The following is a 22489-nucleotide window of genomic DNA, read 5'->3' as shown; positions in this document are numbered from 1 at the left end:
TGTTTGTTGAGCACCTATGTATAAATGGAATGGTCCCAATATGCTTTAAGGGCTTACTGTATGCAGAGTGTATTATATATGTGCCAGCTTGGTGAATCTTACAATAACTTAGGAGATAGGTATTAGTTTCATTTTAGAAATAGGCAACCTGAAACTTAAATTGGCTAAATATTCTGCCCAGTTTCACCCGGGAACTCAGTGGCAGAGTTACAGATAAAACACAAATCTGTCTGACTCAAAATCCTGGACTCTAGCTATTATACACACAATCCCTCACAGTAAGGTTAGGATTGTAGTTGCTATAAATGATACAAGATTTGCAAGATAGTCTTTGCCCTCAAGCATTTGTAAGACTTCTAGTTCTAAAAGGGTATGATTCTGTGAAATATGAATTAAATGCCCTATTATTGTGGATAAGACCCAGAAAGCTATATTAAAAAAAGCCCTATGTTAAACAGAATGCCCATTGCTATATCACTCTTACAGTTAGAGTTGGCTATACCACAGCCCAGATTTTAAATTGAATGTCAAATTTAATTTGCCTCAGGAAGCCTGAAGCTCAAAGTCTATCACAGATCACAGAGCTAGACCCGACAGCTGTCTGATGAATCAACTGATAAGGAGGATAGGGGGGTAGACGATAAATCACTGTTTAGGGCATCCTTGCATCACACTTCCCTCATCCCCTAAATACTACAGGATCCCGTTTGAAAGGATTTGTCTTTATAAAAACATCGAAGAAAATGTACCATTTCAGATCATGGAAAAGGCACAGACTTCTGCTACCATAAATTCCCATTACCACTTCTTTGTCTTTCCAAATATTAATTCTCAAGGTTTAACTACAGTCTTACCTTTAAGAGGAAGGCCAATTTCATAATCTAGTCTTCATTGAGCTCTCGTTTTCTGAATCTGGAACTACTCATACTTTGATAAGAAATTTCCACATCTTATTTTTTCCTTCCTTTTATTTGTTTTATTTAACACACATTTACTGACTAAATATCACTGCAAATCTTTAGTTGTCACTGTGGGAGACAAACAGACAAAGGTCTCATCTTTGGAACTTGAATTTGTATTTAGATTGGATTTAGATTCAACCTTCCCAGTTACTAGGTGGATAAACATAGAAGACTGTCTTTCTATCTAACATTTCTTGACCTATAAAAAGATAGTATACTTTATTGTACAGATTACTACCAGGGTCAAATGAAATAACATACAATAATTCTTTTAAAATGTAAACTTTCATACAGTTCTTAGTCATTTATAATAGTATTTTTAGCAAATTATTACAAGGCAAAGGAAAATAAGTGACATAGTAGAGACAGAGGTAGAGTGTTCTTTGAGTATAGACGATGGTTTGTGAAAATGGTATTTAAATTAAGCTGGTAAGGATAAGTAAGATACTAGTTCTGGAGAAGGGGAAGATGAACAATAAAAACAGAGAACAGGTGTATATAAGAAGGACTAAGTAGCTTTATGGATCTAATTATTTTATGCAGGGATAGCTATATTAAGAAATAAGACTTGGGTACCTAAGGGTAGGACAGGGCCCTCTCATACACAGTCTTGACTGCCATGTTAAAGAATGCGAGCTTTCTTTTTTAAGAATGTTCTTAGAGTAGAAATCTGGTTTGTCCTATGGTTTTCATTATTTTCTATTCATATTTTGTCTGTTATGCCATGCTCTGCTGGTTAGATTTTTTTTTTATCATGCAACCTGATCTGCTAATGCCAGGAGCAGTCCTGCAACTCAGGCTAAAACAAGGAACCCTAGGGCCTGTAATTCTGCATTCTGAGAAAAGCCTTACAGTCACCCACTATAACTGGAGCTGAGTAATTCACAGGCAGCATCCTAGAGAGGTCCTGATCCTGGGGTCTCCACAACTACCTTTACTCTTGCTGTCTCTGAGGTCTGATCTATCAGTTTCTCTTTTCACACAATGTTACTGCTAACATTAGCCAGAATCACTTTCTATTGCTGGCCACCACACACCTCTGATACAGCAATGAAGAACCTTGAGGAGGAGATTCATATGTAGCTTGTAGCTATCATGTATAGGATAAATGACGTTTCAGATAAAAGTTCAAAGTAAGAAATTATTATAATATTAATGAGGATGCAGAATTATTCCAACACATATATTCTCCTTTAATTTTCCTGAAGCTCATGTCTGTCCCTGACTTTTCCCTGCTTAAAATCCTTCAGAACACACACTATCTACAGGAAAATAAAAAATCCTCCGACACAGTATGCAAGATCCTCCGATCTAGGCATAACCTTCATTTCTCACAGTCCTTCATTACTCCTTTTCAGGTATCCTAATTTCAGGTCTCTCTGAAAGTACTCTTTCTTTAACTTTTGATTTTTTGCCTCCACGCCTTAATTGAATTTCCACAGACCTGGCCCTTAGCAATGAGAATAGAGCCCTGGAAAAAGAGTCAAGGGAGAAAGTCTATTTTGTTCTCCAGCAATAGGATATAAACATTCTACCCTTAGTCTGCCCATTTGTGTCTTTCCGAATGGCATCTGCATATTTATTAGCAAGCCAGGCACCTTGGAGGAACAGTGACATTATCATGTTAATGTCTTAGAAGGTAAAACAGTTGACTTTGTTCTGTTCTGAAGGTGTTGCCCTTTTTATTTAATGGCAGGGTTTCTCTACATGCCAGGCAGATTACCTCTGTAAATCTTATTAACAATGATGGGAGCCTTGCTGCTCAATTGTTGTGAAGCTCTGGAATGGCTCCCTTAGTGCCCTCCTAGTCAGCTTGGAGTGTAAACCAGAGGGATGCCACATGGTTAGCTATATGGCAAGGCTCTGGGAAAACATGGGCAAGCAGTGATTACTGGCTAGTGTTGGCTGATGGAATTTATTGAGCACCCAGTATATGCAGAGCCCTTAAGGCTATCAGAAATTGAAGAGAGAATGTGTCCCATGACTTTGGGGTGTCTGCAAACTAATTGAAAATTTACAAGAGAAATTTACATATGAAGAGAAAGTGAATTAGGAACTAAGAGAACTAAGAGAAAGCGGCTTACCAGCAAATACAAGTGACAGATGAGGCAAATGAGCGCACTACCGGAAATGTCATTCTTTCCACCCATCCTCTTCCATCCCTGGCCCCTATCACTAGGGGAAGTAATCTTCTAGTACACACTGGTAGCACCCCACACTTTATCTCTTAGCACTTGTCACCCTGCAGTCTAATTAATGTTTACTCACCTGTCTTCTCCACTGGGCTCTGAGCTCCAACCTGATTTGTAGCTATAACCCACCCCTTCATGCATTTCTTGGCACCAAGTAAAAATTCAATCATGAAACACCGAATAAGGAAATTGATGTTATTTATTGCAAGAATTGTATTTATTGTAAAGGAGGGACAAGTAAAATCGTGGCATATGGTTTAAAGGTGGATTCTCTGAGATCAACATTTTATGTTAAAGTTTTTCAGCAGCATTTCACCTGAAATTCCATTTCATAAGGCAAAGGAAGAAATCTCCCTATTCTTCCCAGCCCATTAGTACAAGTTCATGCAAATCAATGTCATTATTAAAGTTAAACCTTCTACACATTATGGTTTCAACATTTAAAAATCTCTCAAGTGCTAAAATGTTTAATTTTGAGAGACCATGTATTACTAAAAAGACACATAGAATTACAGTACAATATCTCCATACCTGGATTTTAACAAAATAAATATGGAATATGTGGAATAAATATGAAAGTAAATAATATTAAGGTGAATAACATTTCTTACTATTCTTGCTAATGATTTTGATTCCCAAATAGATAGTGGCATGTGTTGTGTGTATGTGCACACATGTGTCTGCACATGTATGGACCCACACATGGGTGTGTTCTCGATCTCATCACCAGTAGTTTTGGAACAATAAAAGAACTACAAGGTCTGTGAAATTTTCACCTATTTAAAGTGCACAAAACACCCTACATTTCAGTGCAAAAATTTAATATATTTTATTGGGCACCACCAGCCCACAAGGCACCAAATTTGCAATATGGTTCCTGCTCTTTTGAAACTTACAGTACAGTGAGGAAGAGATATATATATATAAATAAGAAATTTCAATATCACTTTCAAAATGGCAAGTGCAATGTTGGAATTATGCTTTGGGTACTGCAGACACACAAAAAAGAAGTACTTGAGATTTTTGCCCAGTGTGTATGAGTGTGTGTGCTTATGCCTGGACAGAAGAGGGATGCAAAGGATTTTAGAAACTGAATCTGAAAGACAGGATGATTTAGTGAACCCAACAAGGTAGGAGAGAGTCATTTCTTGCATCATGAAGACATGTACCAAAATCTTGTCCTGTGTGCAATAAGCTGAAAGCCCTTGGCAATTAAGAGATGGTAGACTGCAGCAGGGACAAAGGGAAGATATAAACTGGATAAGCTGGCAGCAGCTATATCAAGGAGAGGACTGCATGCCATGTTAATGACCTTGCACTACTTCCAGTTGGTCGAAGGCATTCTACCTGTGTTTGTGCTCTGAGGTAAGAAGAAACATGGTCCATTTGGTTAGTTAACAATGTGCAATGAAAGAGGGTGTGATGTAGAGAGAATTTGAGGAGTTTCAGTAAAGTGACCTTTATATGCCTTCTCCCTATCTCATTGCATATTCTTCAATAATGTTAATAGCTAACACTTATTTAGTACTTACTATGTGATAGACACAATCTTAAACACTTTACATGCACTTAATTAAGAAATTGTATTTGTGGGGCGCCTGGGTGGCTTAGTCGGTTGAGCATCTGACTTCGGCTCAGGTCACGATTGCATGGTTGGTGGGTTGAAGCCCCACGTTGGGCTCTGTGCTGACAGCTGAGAGCCTGGAGCCTGCTTCAGATTCTCTGTCTCCCTCTCTCTCTGCCCCTCCCCTGTTCGCACTTTGTCTCTCTCTCAAAAGTAAATAAACATTTAAAAAAATTAAAAAAAAAAAAGAAATTGTATTTGTGTGTTTGAGCTGCCAAAACAAAATACCACAGATTGGGTGGCTTTAACAACATAAATTTATTTTTCACAGAAATAAAGGAGGAGTCTGGAAAAGTCTAAGAAGAGGATGCTGGCAAGGCAGCTTTGATTCTGAGGCCTCTTATCTTGGCCTACAGGTGGCTGCTATCTTGCTATGTGCTCACATAACTTCTTCATTTGTGCGTGCGTGCGTGTGTGTGCGTGCGTGCGTGGGCGCGTGGAGAAAGAAAGCAATTTCTTCTTAGAAGACTACCAATCCTATCTGATTAGGGCCTCACCCTTACAGCCTCATTTCCCTGTGATTACTTTCTAATTGTTCTATCTGCAAACATAGTCCCACTGGGGATTGGGGCTTAAACATGTAAATATTGGAAGCACATAGTTCAGTCCACAGCAGAAATTCTCACACACACAAAAAAAAAATCAGTGAGGTCAGGATAGATACTACTACTCTCTCTGTATATAGGTAGGGGAATTGAGCACAGAAATTGGTGTCATAGTTTAGTTTCTCAAAGAGTAGACACTGAGACAGAGCTTGGGGTATAAAATATGAAAGGGAGAGGAAAGGAGAAGCAGGTGCAATGAGAGAATGCAATGGACAATTAAGGAGATGATTTTGTTCAGCCTCTTCTACCAGGCAGAACATTCATTAAAGAGGAGTGTCTCAAATAACAGGGAGAAAATTTGGTTTTATAAAACATCACTGAGAAAGGGAGGAGGTGAGCCTCATCTCAGAATATGGGAGAGCAGTGTGTTCCTTTGTGGTTAGCTAATTCTCAGAATGCAAAAGGGTGGGAGGATTTTGAAAAACAAAAAGATGGGGGGGGTGGCGATCTTAACCACTGCTGTTTTCTATGTGCATGGGACTCAGGTAAAGTTCAACACTGCCGGCCCTCCCTTTTCTTGAAGATGAACAAATATCATTTATTTCTGAACAACTCAGAGGCAATAGTAAACTTACTGAACAAGGTGAGATAAGGTTCAAGAAACAGTCTCTCTGAGAAGCTTGTTGGTGGTGTTCACACAAAACCAGTTAAACCAGCTATTGAGAAGTGGTGACAAAGGTTAAATTGTTTTAGAGTCCTGGAGATTAAACATTTTTAAAAAGAGATGCCTTAAAAAAATAAAAAATAAAATAAAAAAGAGATGCCTAAAATAATGAAGAAAAATATAAATATAAAGGTTGTATTAAAATCAAGTGCCAGGAAGTAAACCCTGAGAGTCATGGGTCTGTGAATTCCATAAAGTCTGTCAAGGAAAACCAGTTATATGGCACCATTCATTGAGTTTCTTGAAGCTCTGGAGCTAGGATGTTGCTGCTCTAGGAAGTGGCTAGTCTTGGTTACTACTCCTATAAGGGCAGGCATGAGCTGAGCATTTTGCCTGACTTCCTTAGTGGTCCAGACAGTTGACTGTCTATGGAAAAATCCTCCCACACATAGTCAGCTGTGAGGATGAGTCCTCTAGAGCTTATATCAAGTCTGGGGCTTCAGCTCACAGGGCTTCTTTGGATTCTGGGGGCTTCCAGTAGCTGCCAGGCAACTTAGTTGGGGTTCTGTAAAGTTGGGTTATAATTTTTGGTGATGTAAGGTAGGCAGGAGGGCAAGTAATTAGAGAAGTAAGTTTGGAGGACTATATCCAGATACTGAAGAAAAACTGAGAAATCTGGAAATTGAGAACTGGAGAAACTGAGAACTGGAAACCTGGAAAGGACTGACAAGTTGACTAACGAATGTAATAGGATTTATCAGAGAGGTACCAAGATGTGGGTTTTGGTTTTTGTTGTTGATGTTGTAGTTGTTTAATGGGGAGAGGAAGTGAATTAAATCTTTACTGCAGGCTCAGAAGGAGTCTAGAGAGTCAGTCTTCCAAGGCACCCTTCAGATATCCCCATTCATTCCCAATGCAAGGATTTCAGGTTTTCCAGAGAAGGGATCTGACCTTGGTTGAGTGTTTAACCATCTGCTTGGACAATTAAGTTCCAGATTTAGTCCTTAGCATTCTCTGCCCTCTGACCTTGCAGAAATGACAAGTTCTTTATAACCAAAGAGACCCTCTGGCTTTCTCTTCTGGCTTTCTATTGCCTGTAACTGGTCTCCAGCTATTTATTATATTTCTATGAACAGAGGTTCTTTTTTTTTTTGAACAGAGGTTCTTAAAGAGTGTGAACCATCAGAATTAGTATCACCTGGGAACTTTTTGGAAATGTAATTTCTGAGCTCTGCTCCAGACCTACTGAATCAGAAATTCTAATGTTGGGTTGATGCAGTCTGTGTTTTAACAGGTTCTCTCAGTGATTCTGAGGCACACTAAGTTTGACAGCTATTGAAGTAGTGTATCAAGAGTGCTTAGCAATAACTCTAACCCTAGTATTCTTCTATCTACTATTTTCTCTATACATCTTAACTGCCTAATATGGTATAGCTGCTAGTGCATTTCCACCCACTATATTCCTTCCCTAATTCACCGCTGCTGAAACTTTCAACAGACCACTGCCTTAAGCCAGAGCCCTTCTGTGCTCCATCTACCACCAGTGGTGGGGTCCCTGTCAGTCAAGTGCTGGGCAATACAGCTCCAAAAGCTCATTATCATCTCACTTGCTTTCTCAGACCACTTCCAGTATTATCAGGTTCTCTAGAAGCAGAACTTACGACAGAGTTTGGGGTGTGAGACACTTAGATGTCAACACCAGTGAAGGTAATAGGGAGGAAACAGGATTGGCTGGAGAAAGAAGCAGGCTTAAGATTCAGGTTTGGAAAAGCCTTGACCTACTTGACAGGAAGTTCTAAAGCTGAAGCCACTCATCCCAAGTTGGGCAAAAGTGGCCAGCCCTTTATAACTCCATCATGCTTGGTCTCGAGGCACAGGCTGATGCAGGAAAGGCATGACCTCAGGCAAAATGGTCTCTATAGCCTGAGGCTGACCAAGAAGAAGATAAGACGCTATCTTCAGACCACACTGTCTGTGGCTGGGCATCAAGTCCTTCCTCCAAAGGGGACCTGGGTGGAATATCTTTCAATCTACCCCAGTTAGTAACTTGCCTAATTCACATTATACATAGGTCATAGAGCCAGGCTTTGAAGCCAGTTAGCCTGGCTTTCAAGGTCCATGCTCATTACCATCTTGCTGCAGTACCTAACAGCTATTGCTATACCACTGAACAAACTGTTAACAAGGTGACAGGAATAAATTTGATTTTTAGGTGGATTCTCTATGACATATTAGTAGGTATCAATATCTTGAGATTCCTTTTATTTGCTAGACTTTATTAGACTCATTGTTCCCATCTATAAAAAGCCCTTTGCCATCTGTGGGGTAACTCTCACCTTTCTGAGACAAATCCAGAATGTTCAGTTTCTCTGTGGAAGGACTACCTCTTTTGGGGGAAGTTTCCCTACCCTGGTGCCCTGCATTTCACATTTCCTTGTGGTTCTCCCACTTTGATTACTACTGTCACCAGGACATTTTTCTTTTCAAGTCATATCTTAAAGATTCTGGGTTTAATTTTAATATAGAAGTATATATTTTCTTAAGACATCCTCATGAATATGACTATTTGAGGAGAGAGGTGAGAAGAAAGACAATTGTTGATTTCTTCATAACAGCACAGTCTCAAATATCTCCCTTTTTTAAGGATTCCTTTTAAGGGCATTTATACTATATGTAGGAAATAATAAAAATGCTTTCATAAACACAATAATTCAATCACCAAATTTACTGTTTTTCTAAATTCTAATTCTTGCTTAAAGTAAATGAACAATAAATATTTCTTGAATGAATAAATGAATCATTATCATTCCAGTACATCTTATACTTTGAGTTATCTTTCCAGTCATAGAAATAATTGTTCCAGAGAATGTGAATATTCTTACCAGTAGATCATGATGGCAAGTAATAAAAAGCCAAGAAATTCTTACTTCCTTAGGTCTCAAGTTGCCATAAACTTTCTTCCATACTTCTTTTTAATTTTTTTTAAGTTTATTTATTTATTTTGAGAGAGACAGGGGCAGTGTGAGCAGGGGAGGGACAGAGAGAGAGAGAGAGAGAGAGAAAGAGAGAATCGCAAGCAGGCTCTGCACTGCCAGACAGAGCCAGATGCGGATCTCAAACCCACGCAACTGTGAGATCATGACCTGAGCTGAAACCAAAAGTCAGATGCTTAACTGACTGACCCACTGAGGTGCCCCTTTTTAAAAAGTTTTTTAAGTTTATTTATTTATTTTGAGTCTTCCATGCTTCTATATTCATTTATTCTGTATCTAATTTTTCTCAAGTCATACCATTTTTAAGGGAAAACAGAACAAACATACAATCAAACGGCATAAATAAATGTCTGCCTTCAGTTCTGCCCTGGGTTACTGCTATCAGCAGTTTGTGAGTAGAGCCCCAGCAGGAAGCAGATGGCACACTGAAATCAGAATAATTCAAGGAGAATTTAATAAAAAGACTATTTAAAAGGTGTAGGGGAATAACAAAAGATAATGAAGTGTCTGGTTTTGTAACAGTTTAGCAACAGTTTAGCTGCTTTATACTCTTAGACCTGAAGAAGTGGAAAGAACATGTAATTTCCAGAACAGCACAGAGAGTACTCAGACAGAGGGCTGCCTTTCAGTGCCCGAGAATCTTTGGTTAAGAGACATAGGAACCCATGGCAACCCTGCTGGGTGGGAGCTCCTGTGATAAAATCTCCAGCCTCCCTCTAACAGGTTGCCAGGATTTTCCTGGGCCACATACCTACCAGGAAGCTAGAGAACAAGGGAAGTGGTTGGAGGGGTGAAAGTGCATACAGATCAGCTCAGAGGGGCAAGAGCAGGACAAAGCAGGATGGAGAGTCAATCTGTGAGGCAAATAGAAGTTTTTCAGCATGCTTTTTTTTTTCCCAACCAGCCATAATGAATATACACTGAACTGGACTATTTATATGAACTGATGTTCATATAAGAATGATGACAAAAAGGGGCACCTGGGTGGCTCAGTTAAGCATCAGACTTCAGCTCAGGTTATGATCTCACAGGTTCCTGAGTTCAAGCCCCATGTGGGGCTCTGTGCTGACAACTCAGAGCCTACAGCCTATTTTGGATTCTGTGTCTCCCTCTCCCTGCCCCTCCCCCACTCATGTTGTCTCTCTCTCTCTCTCTCAAAAATAAATAAACATTAAAAAAATTAAGAAAAAAAGAATCCCAAAGTTTTTATGTGTGAGAGAACACTCACCAATCAGAATGTGAGAAAATAATCTAATTTAACAAAATTTCTCGGAACTCTAATGCAATCCAAGAATTCTTTGTTGTGTATTTAAAAAAAACCAAAAAACAACAACAAAAAAATCTTAATGTCATAAATGAGTCATGAAATTCCTAGCTCTAACACCCTGGGAACAATAGAAAAATGCAGAACATTTCTGCAAGTAGAAAATTCTCATTATTTGAATCCATTCTCATTGATTAAGTTTGTTTTCTATATTCAGAGACTGACAGATTTTTATATAAAGGTCCAAATGGTAAATATTTTCAGCTTGGCAAGCCAAATTAAGTCTCTATCACAGTTATTTAACTTTGCCATTGTAGGCTGAAAATAGCCATAAATAAATGGACAAGACTGTGTCAGTAAAACTTTATTTACAAAAACTGGTGACTGGCTGGCCCATGCATTTCATTGATCAAAGGAGAGTACAATGGTTTTAAACAGACAGATGTGGGTCCCGTCCTAACTCCTATACTCTTAGGAGACTGGCCTTGGACAAATGGCTTATCCTCTGACCAAACTCCATACTTCAGAGAGTCCATAAAAAACATAAGTTGTGAGAAATATGCCCACTGCCCCAATCAAAGGAGGGTGAAGAGACTCAGAGCACAGTGAAGTGAGGCTTTAATCAACGTTCCGGCAAGAGTGGGTGTCTGCTGGACAGACACATTGGGGCAGTCACAGCAGGCAATTTACCCACTAAAAGCCAGGTCCCTCCCCTGGTTCCTCACTGGCTGAGTACTACAGAGGTTAACGCCTTCCCTGACTTCACCTATGCCCATGTAAGGCAAAAAGTGGTCTGACTGGAACAAAGGTACATTCCCTGAGGTGATGCAGAGACTTTCAGTCCCTGCTCCCTTTATTCAATGGTGCATGCTCATTGCAAAACCTACTAAAATAAGCCCTCAAAACGGAGAGGTGGGGAAGAAGAACCAGGAGGTGAAGTGTCTAAAGGTTTGGGACTCCATTTGGCCTGGGGGGGGGGGGTGCTCTATATATATTTCCAGTAGGTTGTAGACCTACTGTTAGCTGGACAGCTTTTTGGCTTAGTATTTGTGAAAATGAATCCTCTCCCTTACTTCTCACAAAGTGACCTGGTACAGATTAGCCACTCAACAAATGGTAGTTGCCTTCCTTTCTACATATTACCAAAGAAAATATGGAAATTGAATAGATGAATTTGGCTCAAATGTGTTGAGCTACTTTCAAAGTGGGTCAAAAGGTCTCAAGGGAAAGTCTGGAGTATCCATTGTCTAAATAAATTCCATGGAGAAAGATACCACATAAAAGTGCCAGAGTTTTAATTTTTAAAATGAGCAACTTAATATCTTGAGCAGAATTTAGTGGATTTAAAAGAATGGGCTGCATTATTATTGCCAGCAGGGGACCATCTAATTGGGAGTCCTTTATCTACAATAGAAAAAAACAGCAGGAACCCAATCAGCTAGTAGAGAACAAGAAAAGGGTATATGCATGAGGGGTGGGGAGGAATAAACCACTGTGTGCTAGCAAGACAGAGATGCAGAAAATAAAAAGGCATGGCACCAAAGGAGCTCTCAGCTTCACATCTCAGTAACATAACCTATAAGTCAGTTTCCCAAAAGCATGTTGTGATTTACTCGAAACCCTCAACTTCTATCTCCTCCCCGCCAATAATCATAAGGTTTCAGCAAACTCAGAATAAGTTCTCATTAGGAAAGAAAGTGGCAGACACTTTTGATCTCATGTTGTCAGTGCCTTTCTCCCTAAATTAGCCATTATAGCTTCCAGAAATTTCCCCATTACCAAGCCTAGATAAATCCTCCCTCCTAGATGTTTTCCAGCACATGTGGAACGTGGCAGGACCGTATGGACTTTTTATTGCTCTGTGTCTCCCATTCATCCCTAAATTCCTGAAAACAGTCTGTGTGCTGTCAACAGAGGTATGGTCACCATGCATAGTTCAGTGTAAGTGCCCCCCCCCCAAGTTTGGTAAATATTTGTTACATAGAGAACAAATAGGTGAATGTCTTTTGTCTTTTGAGATACTTCTATCTTCATTCCTCATATTAGACAAATTATCAAACTTAATCTCTCAAATTCCCATTTTCTTGATCTGTAAAATACTTCATCTTCTAGTTGAAGTCTAAACTGCATGATATGTGTGAAGAACCTCTCACAGTGTCTGGCAGTTTGTGTTCACTTAATACACAGTACTTCTTCCCCCACTTTCAAGTCAGTATGGGGCTAACTTCAATCATTTCTTACTGAAGAATTTGCCTACAGTTATATTTGCTTTTGCCATTTTCTTTTTAGTGATTTTTTTTTGTAGTTTGCATTGAAGTTGCATGCATTCTACACCAAGTCAAAATTAACTTTGCTTCACCTGAAATTGCACTTGAAAGAAACTTATGCCTTTGAAACGCAATGTTTTTTAAATCAGCAAATCCAAAACCTTATTGCTCTTAACTAATGTCCAAGTGGTAGGTAGGTACACCAAGTATGAAGTCCACACATTCTCAACGGGGGTCCTTATAGTCGTTCACATGTAGATTTACGACAGGCAGTAGGGTCAAGAGTACAACATTTAGCAGATTTCTGGTGTTCCTATCCTGTTCCAACATAATCTGTTCCAACAGTCTATAAAGTGGAGAAAATAACAGTATGCAGATCATGGGGTTGTTACGATAATTAAATTGTTAATATATGGAAATAATTTGTAATAATACCAAACACAAAGTAGCCACCATGTTTGTGTTAATTGTTATTACTATTATCATGTGGATTACTCTAAAGAAATACTGGACGTCTCTGAGATGTGGATCTATAATGACAAAAGCATACTGATACAGCATGTTTCCATTTCAGAGTGCTTTCTTACTGCAAATTTTCTCCAGGAAGATTTATTTAATCTATACCAGTCTCCATATGGAGAAAAGTGTGCTAAGAACAGTTAAATTGTGTTCCAAGGTTCACAGAATTCGTGAATGACAAAAATAGACTAAAGACCCAAATCTGACTCCATGTTCAGTATTTATCCACCATACTCCAGCTAAAGCTGAAAGAGGTATTATACAGGCAGAATACAAACCTCATTATAATCTGCGGTAAAATCATTCATAACATTGTTGGTGTTGGCTAGATATTCTCTTCCACATTTTGTCTTCTCTAAGTTAGACCCTGTCTGCATTAGCATTGCACAAACCATTTAGCTAACTACTTCATCCAAAAGATCACAATGTCAGTATGTGTACACCATTGGGAAAAATTAATTTTAATATGGATCAAAATGTGATAGCACACCTGTGAGAGGGTTGTAGTCCTCTGAGTGGGAAGCAGACATCAAAGGGCCTAAGTTTCATTTGATCCCAGATCTTCTGAGTCAAACACTAGAACTTACTTATTCATTTGCTTTTTTTGTTTTATTACCATGTTACTTCTCTGGAAATATTTAAATACTGAATAAGGAAAACTGTTTTTAAGAGTATTACAGTCATTCATAAAGACATCTTGGGGTACAGATTTCCTATGGATGTTGGAATTCTCTACCAGTGCATGATAATCAATGCATAAATTGATATCCTGTAGCTCTGTTTTCATTTTGCATTAATTGAATAGCACGCATGATCTTCTCTGATAGGAATTGGTAATTTGCCATGAAATAAGGATGTGTTAATTGTCACAGACTTCAATAACACACTTTCATTCACTGTATACTAACGGATCCCACTGCATCTTTCCACATATTTTTGATGGTTTTATTTTCTTTCTATAATATGTGTTAAATGCAGGTGTGACATTCAGGTCAGTTGTTAACTGGCAATCATTTGTGTATTAAAATTACCTCTTAAAAACAAGACAGCATCATGAGGCAGATGCAAAACATCAATGCAGGGCTATTAAATGCCATTATATGGTGATGGGCTGTTGCTAATTGACAACACATATACGTTCTATAATAAGAACACAGCCTAATAATTCAACCTTCTGCAAGAGTCAGAAGTAACTGATACATTCTGATGCAATCTTCAAAACTCTTCCTCTGAATTAACCCACTGGAGATGAAAGAACCATGTGACAAATCTTGGTTCAAAGGATCTCTTCCTCACTGTCATTGCTTTTTGTTATTTATGCACTTCAATTGTCTTCTGTAGGTGAACTTTACTTTTCTTATCCTTTGAGTCAATAAGTAATTCTTATGCAATATCATCTTCTAATGTGGCATTAACTACCTCTATGTCAGTGACTCCCAAATCTTTATCTTTAACCTTGACTTTTCTTCCATGATCCCAGCTATATATGCCCACTGACTCTATCTGCGGGTCCCACATGTACCTTGGCGTTTTTTTTAAAAAACAGAACTTTCTCCTGACATAGCCAAATCTGCTTTTCTTCTCAATTTTTATCCCCCAATACATTTCAGAGCAATCTTTGGTTCTTTCCTCTTTCCTAGACCCCCTCTGAAACTAGAAACTGTCAAATCTATCTCTGAAATGTCACTCCAATATGTTTGCTTCTCTCTATCTCTGTTGCTAATGCTTTCCTTCAACCCCTATTTCTTCTTTCTTGCACGGATCCAATAGTGGTTTCATTTATCATCCCATATCCTGTCACTTCCTTTTCCAAATCATCCCTGAGACTGTCTTTCTAAAACACAGATCTGATCACGTCATTTTTCTCTTCTTAAATAACCTTTCTCTTCTTTCTTGCCCAGTGAATGTCTTCTCAATCTTTCAAGACCAAAGTCAACTTTATAGTTCTTCTACATCCTTTCTTGACTTCTCCAGGCAGATTTAGTCTCTCTTGTCTAAATTCCAATAGCCCTCTAAAAACATCTGTTTTGGCACTGTCACTTCCTCTGTACGTTGAAGTGACCAAAGTAATACAGACTTTGAGGAATGTACCAATGCTACAGTACTTAGAATTTTTTTTCAGGATCCCAGGCTTTGGCTAGATACTGAAATTCCTACTGTTAGTCACCAATAGAATGCAAGCTCAAGAGAACACAGAATTAGTTTGTGTAAAGGGTTAAGATCTTTTTTTTACAACATTGTACCAGAAATTGCAAGTCTGAAGCCTAAAGTGCAGTGTCTGTGCACATATGCACACTAACCCCAAAACCTCAGAATATACTTCCCTGGACTTGCTTAAGTGCTCTTTTCTCCCTGTTAAACTAGCACCAACAGAGTGTACTTTCCCAGAATTTCTCACTCAGGTCACCTACTTATGAGAACCATTAACTAATCTCAGCCTGCCACACCTCACTTTCCTGTTTCTTGTCCCATTTTCCTCCCCTCATAACTAACCTAAGTGCTTATATCCTCTGTAAGCACCAAAAGAGAGGAACAGTCTCACTTTCATCAAATACCCTCTGGCTGACAGTGTATATAAAGGCTTTATTGTTACTGTTCCACTTGGCTAGAATTTATTTGATGAACCTTTACATCTGTTTAATTCAGTGTCTGGTACATGTTAGGAGTAGGTATAAATGTGTATTTGTTGAATGGAGGAACATATTATTTCTGTAAAAAGTCAGTCTTGGGCTGAGGTGCTGGGTGGCTCAGTCGGTTAAGTGTCTGGTTCTTGATTTTTGTAAAGGGCAAGCATAGCTAGCCTCCTGTATCCTGGGAGTAAACTATGACCTATGTAAGCTTAGAAGGACCCCAGAGTATGAGATGCTGAACCAGTGTTTGTTTTGGGCTTTCCTAGAAGTGCTGTTTCTGTTCCCTAGATATTAGTTCTGTTTAAAACCACATTTGCTGAGTTACTGAGAAATAGAACTTCCTCTTAACTGCTTGTTTGAGCTTCTGTAAACCTGCTTGGCGTAATCACCCTTCCCCATTCTTGGGCACCGCGTCTTGTTCGAATAGATAGAAGACTAATATCGTAAACCACATGATTCGGCATTCAACTGGCTAGAGTCGACAAGTTATATTTTAAAATTCTTCAGGACTGTGTGATTGGTGCCCACCTTATATTTTAAAAACCTACAACATTGTGTAATTGGTGCCCGCCATTTCCAACTGCCACCCTTTGCAACCTGATTGGTCGATACAGCCTTTATAAGACATTCCCAAAGCTTGTTTGGGGCCAGACTGTCAGGACATGTTGTATTTCCCTGTCTGGCCCAGCCATAATAAACTTGTTTTGATCCTGTTTTTGCTGTCCGGAGTTTATAAGTGATCGCGACCTACAACAATTTTAGTTCATGTCATGATCCCGCAGTTCATGAGATTGAGCTCTGCACTGGGCTCTGCACTGACAGCATGGAGCCTGCTTGGAATTAATTCTCATTCTCTCTCTCTCTCTCTGCCTCCCTCCCTCCCCTCTCCTGCTGGTACACACATGTACACACACACACTCTCTCTCTCAAAATAAATAATCATTAAAAAAAAAATCTTGGGTCAAGAGGTGAAGATGTAGCCTTAGCCTTAGGTGTGAGTTTAATATGACCTAGCTTCTTGGCCAAAGAGAATCCTAGAGCACATCATATGGGGTTAAGCCTTGCAGAAACATACCAGAAAGACAGTAAACCAGCCTAGAAAGGATTCTGGGACAGCTCTGTACTTGTACAATAGTTATTCTATGTGTTGTTTACTGCCCTTCCATCATCTCTGACCATTCAGTAAAACATTATTAATGGTTACAATTGGGTCTCAGTAATACAGAAAATTAGAAAAGTGCTGTGCTCATCTGTGGGAAAAGTGATGCAGAGAAGAACAGTTTTCTCATCCTTGGTGTTCCCTCTTCTTATAGTAGAGAAAGGTGAAGGAGGGTAGTAGCTGTCACTAGCAGAGGACAGCTACATACGGAGGAGGAAGAAAAGGAGGAGGCAGAGGAGGAGAGAGTGAGCATCCAAAGGAAAAGTTCTCTTGGGCCATCATAATCTGCATATGAAGGAGAGTTATGATCTTATCTGGTAGCCACAGGTAGGTGAGGCCTAGCCTGGGATATCAGGGCTCATATATTTTCTATTTTTAAAAAAAAAAAATTTGTGTTTATTTTTGAGAGAGAGACAGAGACAGAGACAGAGACAGAGTACAAGCAGGGCAGGGGCAGAGAGAGGGGGAGACATAGAATCCAAAGCAGGCTCCAGGCTCTGAGCTGTCAGCACAGAGCCTGACCTGGGGCATGAACTCATGAACTGTGAAATCACGACCTGAGCCAGAGACAGAGGCTTAATCAACTGAGCCACGCAGGTGCCCCTTTTCTATTTTTAATACTCCACTGTGACTCCTCCAGGGAAAAGATTATGCCATTTTTATCTTGGTATTGGGGCAACAAGGTCAATCCTTTCATTCATTCACTCATTCATTCACATATTTGATATATGTTTACTGAACATTTACATATGAGGTGATCATAAAACAGGGGAATATGATAAAGACAAGAGGTATATGAAAGGTGTTCCTTTGGCAGCACATATACTAAAACAGAATCAATACAGAGAAGATTAGCATGGCCCCTGCCCAAGAATGACATGCAAATTCATAGAGTGTTCCATATTTGGGGGAGATACAGGCTTCCAGTTATGGAATGAGTACATCACAGGAATAAAAGGCACAGTGTATGGAATACGTCAATGGTATTGTAATAATATTGCATGGTGGCACAAGGTCGCTATACTTGTGGTGAGCATAGGGTAATGTATAAATGTATAGAGATGTTAAATCACTTTGTACACCTGAAACTAATGTAACATTGTGTTTCAACTATACTCAAAGAAAAAACTTGAAAAAAAGAATGGAGGATAATGGGGAAATGGCTGGTGAAAGCAATTATTTCTAGGCTTGAGCAAGATATTCCTGGGGCTTCCATGCAACAAATCCCCTTTCTCAAAGAACAGAGGGGTGCATGCCTTGAGGTAGGCCAGAGAAGGTCTTGTTAGAGCATTGCTAGGGCCAGCCAAGGTCACACACTAGAACCTAGAGGCCAGAGCTGGTTATGGAAATCCTAAAAGGTAGAGAAAAGGGGTGCTTCAGTGGTTTAGTTGGTTGAACAGCTGACTCTTGATTTAGGCTCAGGTCATGATCGCAGGGTCATGGGATCAAGCCCCACATTGAGCTCTGTGCTGAGCATGGAAACTGCTTGAAATTCTCTCTCATTCTGCTCCTCTCCCCCACTTACATGTGTTCTCTCTCAAGAAAGAAAGAAAGAAAGAAAGAAAGAAAGAAAGAAAGAAAGAAAGAAAGAAAGAAAGAAAGAAAAAAGAAAGAAAGAAAGAAAAAAAGAGAGAAAGAAAAGGAAAGGAAAGGAAAGGAAAGGAAAGGAAAGGAAAGGAAAGGAAAGGAAAGGAAAGGAGTAGAGGAAAGGTTTGAGGGATGAATCTGGAAAATAGTCTTCATTGTAGAAAGCTAAACCAGAAGAAACAAGGTGAATGATAACTCAAGAGGGCAAAGGTGGTACTAGGGCAAGGGTCCAGGGATCGCAGTTCAAAGCATCAGATAAGGACCAGAAGAGGTGAGATATGAGCTGGGTTTAAAGGGTGACTACAATTTAATAAGGCAAATCCTAGCTCTTCCTTAGGAAGGTCATTAAAGCTTATGGTAGAAGCTGGGAGTGAAAGGGGACAGAGGCATATAGGGAGTTGCTGAAAAGCTGAAATGACCACTAGTAGTCTGTAAGAATAATTCAGTCTGTTTTCATTTCTATATTAGGCGTTTCAAGAAAAACCCACTCAATTGGGATTTCAGGAGCATTTGCTATTTGTAAATTTCAGAATGGAGAAATTTTCATGTCTAAGCCAGAGTTAAGATATAAGAATTTTGCCCAAGTAAGAGTAATGCTAATCTCCAAAAAATAAATCTTAGAGTAAAAATACGAGGAAAATATACTCAGCCAATAGTTAATATACATAGCAGAGATTCCCTTCAAATAACAAAGCGCTATGACAGCAGAGAAACCTTAGATGTCTGAGAGAATGAAAACAGGAGCGATTGCTTCTTTCCTGGAAACACAGGATGGGAAAATAGGTCAGTGACTCATGACCAAAGTGTTGGCATGCCCATTGATGGCATAAGTATTAACATTCACTCCTGCAAAACGTAAACATGAATCTAATGGCATTTTATCTTATAATTGTCTTGTTGCATACATTTTTATTTATCCTTTTATTTCACCCACTAGAATAGTGATTTTTAATCCTAGTGCACATTAAGTAATTTTTCTTTTGTTTTGTTTTACATAGATATTCCAGGGCTCTACCTACAGAAATTCCAATTTAATTGGTATGGGTTGAACTCTGGCCACTGGTACTTTTGAAACTTTCCTAGGTAATTATAACATATATTCAGAGTTAAAATTTCCACAGCTCATTAAAATATCATTAACTGCTAAACAGAGTTTCCAATGGATTATTTTTGGCTGATAGAGAATTCTAAATCTAAAATTGAGGATCATTGCTTGTTAAAGATTATTTTGGAATGAAAGTAAAGATCTTTTCAAATGTCTTAAAATACTCCTCTAATAGGAGGCTTCTGAATGGAGATATCTGAGAATAATCATTACCTCCCTTCTTCTTCAAAATCCAAAAGAAATAATGGAAGTTATAGCAGTTCTAGGAAATTGAGGAAATTTCTGTCCACATGCCCAGATAATAAGGAATTTACAGAAAATAAAAAGATACGATGAAGAAGTAAGGCCCAGTGTCTGCTTGAGATGTGACAGATGAAAAAGAAAGTTTTCACTCATCAAATCCTAGAATAACAAAAGATAAGAGGCAGCAGGAAATAGGAACTAGGGCCAAAGGTGAAGAATTCAGCAAGTAATTAATTAAAGGGCTGGAAAACAGCTCCTCTGACCCTGACATCTGGCAATATAGGATGCTAGGAGAAAAACAGAGTAATAGGAACAAAGTGCTGGAAAATTAATGAGAGTAACTTTTTAAAATATAAGAATGTATGAAATATACACGAACACTTTAAGAATAATTATAGGTGAATACTCATGTAACCAGCACCCTAATTAAGAACAAACATTGCTAGCACCTTATAATTCCTCTCCTGCTAACATCTCATTTTCTCCCCGCCAAGAGTGACCACTAAATTAATCTGATGGTTATCATTCCTTATTTTATAGAAAATAGTTTACCACTTATGATCACAACTGTAAACAATATACTGTTGGTTCTCCCTTTTTTTGAACTTGATATATATGGAATCATATTGTATATAATTCTTCTGTGACTTCTTTCTCTCAACAATGTATTTGCAGGTTTCAATTTTGTTGACGTCTGTGTGTATCTGTGACTTGTTCCTTTTCACTGAGAAAAAATAGTCCACTTTATAAATTTGTCACTATCTTTTAGTCAATTACTACTGAAGAACATTTGGATTGTTTCCATTTTTAAATTTGTTTTATGAACGGTGCTGCTATTAACATTTTTGAAATACCACCTGATGCACACATGTAAATTTTTTGTTATATTCCTAAAATTGATATATTCCTATATTCAAATATTCAACTTTCCTAGGTTATACCAAACTATTTTCAAAGTACTTGGACCAGTTTATACTCCCCCAGAAATATATGAGAAACCTTGCTGTTCTACACCCTTGCCATCATCTGGATTGTCAAAGTCTTAAACTTTAATCTTGTGTATGTGTAAAATTATTTTGTTGTGGTTTAAGTTAGAATTTGATTAAAAATGAAGAAAAGCAACTTTTTCAATTTCTTAGTCATCTGGATTTCCTTCTTTGTAAATTTCTTGCTCAAACTTTTACCATTTTTTGTATTAGGGTTGTCTACCTTTTTCTCTTATGGATTTATGAGATTTCATTAAATAATTCTAAAAATATTTATTGGTCCCTTCCTATGTGCCAGACTTTGTTCTAGAGACTCACAATGTACCTACCAATGGAAAACACACACACACACACACAAACACACAGCATTCTGTGCTCTTAGAGGCTTGAGCATTCTAGTGTTGGTTGGAGGAAAAGTAGGCTAAATAAAAATTTATATGTATAAAATAACAAGTTCTATTAGTGAAAACGTAAAAAAAATCATTAAACAGGGTAAGGAGAATTGGAGTATGGGTGTTGCATGAAAATGAAACAGATTACAGCTTTGGTTATTGTAATAACAAGCCTTATGGAGATAAGGGAGATAGTATTTGCAGAGTTGAAACCTTCTCCATCCTGTGATAAACAGAGATCCCCTTCTAACTTGCACTGAACATGTAACATGAGCAAAACATTTTATTGTGTCAAGCTCTTGAAATCTACAGACGGTCCTTTACTACAGCATCACTGATCTGTCCTAAGACAGATAAATAATGAGAAGCGAAAAAAAAGCTATTTAGATAATCTTGGAGTAGAATCCTTACACACACACGAAAGAAAAAAAACAAAAAAATGAAAAACTCTAAAGGAAGAGAACAAATTTCATTACATAAAAATTAAAAATCTCTATAGAAAAGATACTCCAAAAAATATAGATGGTATACAACACACGATAACAAAATTGTTGACATACACAAAAAATAGATATACACGATGTACGAAGATTTCCTATAGATCAATAACAAAATAGAACAACTCTAGAAACATGGAAAAGGAATGCGGAATGGTAATTTACTTAGAAGATCTGTATTTAATAATATAGAATAATGTTCACTATAGATCTATATGTCTATATATACAAAATAATCCCCTAAATCAGTTTTGGTTTTATGTTGTCTTTCCAGAACATAATGTGGGGTAAAGTGAGGTGCTTCCCTATATTACTGCTCAATAGTGCATACATGTTGAGAGTTGTGGTGTTTCCAAGATTTTGAACCATGAAACTGATCTTTGGTCCTCATGAAGGATTGTACTAAAAGACACAATAAGGAGAAATGAGGAGGAAACATCAAAGTGCCAAGCTCTAGGTTTGTTGCCCTTTCCCCTCTGGTGGATTTGCCCAGACAACTTATTAAGAATAACAGTTTTTATTTATATCCTTACCTTTATCACTAGGTCTTTCTGTCACTTTTGAGATGGCTAATTAATAATAACACTTGTTGAAAAAGCATTATAGTCACACAACAGAACAGCAGTTATATTCACGCTAGTGAAATGTATTAATATTTTCTGTTTAAAAATGCAGTGCTGTTTTGTCTCTCTGGATAAGCCAGCTGAAGTTTCTTTAAAAGATCAGCTAAACACACACCATCCTGTGAAATATCACTCCTGCTAGAGAATAGACGTTTGGAACCTCAGGGACAGTTAAGCAGCTGAGGTGTGAGAACAGAGGCTGCTTGCTATTTTAATGATTCTGTGACTGATTCTGAA

General features: G+C 38.3%; 1 non-coding gene across 1 annotated transcript; it reads left to right on the top strand.

Moving 5' to 3' along the window:
* The first annotated feature begins 17621 nt into the window (after positions 1 to 17621).
* LOC122486191 lies at positions 17622 to 17727 on the top strand. The gene has a single exon (XR_006298048.1). It is a non-coding gene; the product is annotated as a U6 spliceosomal RNA (small nuclear RNA).
* Positions 17728 to 22489: the final 4762 nt, after the last annotated feature.

This window comes from Prionailurus bengalensis, chromosome E1 (assembly GCF_016509475.1).
Source record: "Prionailurus bengalensis isolate Pbe53 chromosome E1, Fcat_Pben_1.1_paternal_pri, whole genome shotgun sequence".
NCBI classification, from domain to species: domain Eukaryota; kingdom Metazoa; phylum Chordata; class Mammalia; order Carnivora; family Felidae; genus Prionailurus; species Prionailurus bengalensis.
This window is presented reverse-complemented; position numbering and strand designations above follow the sequence as displayed.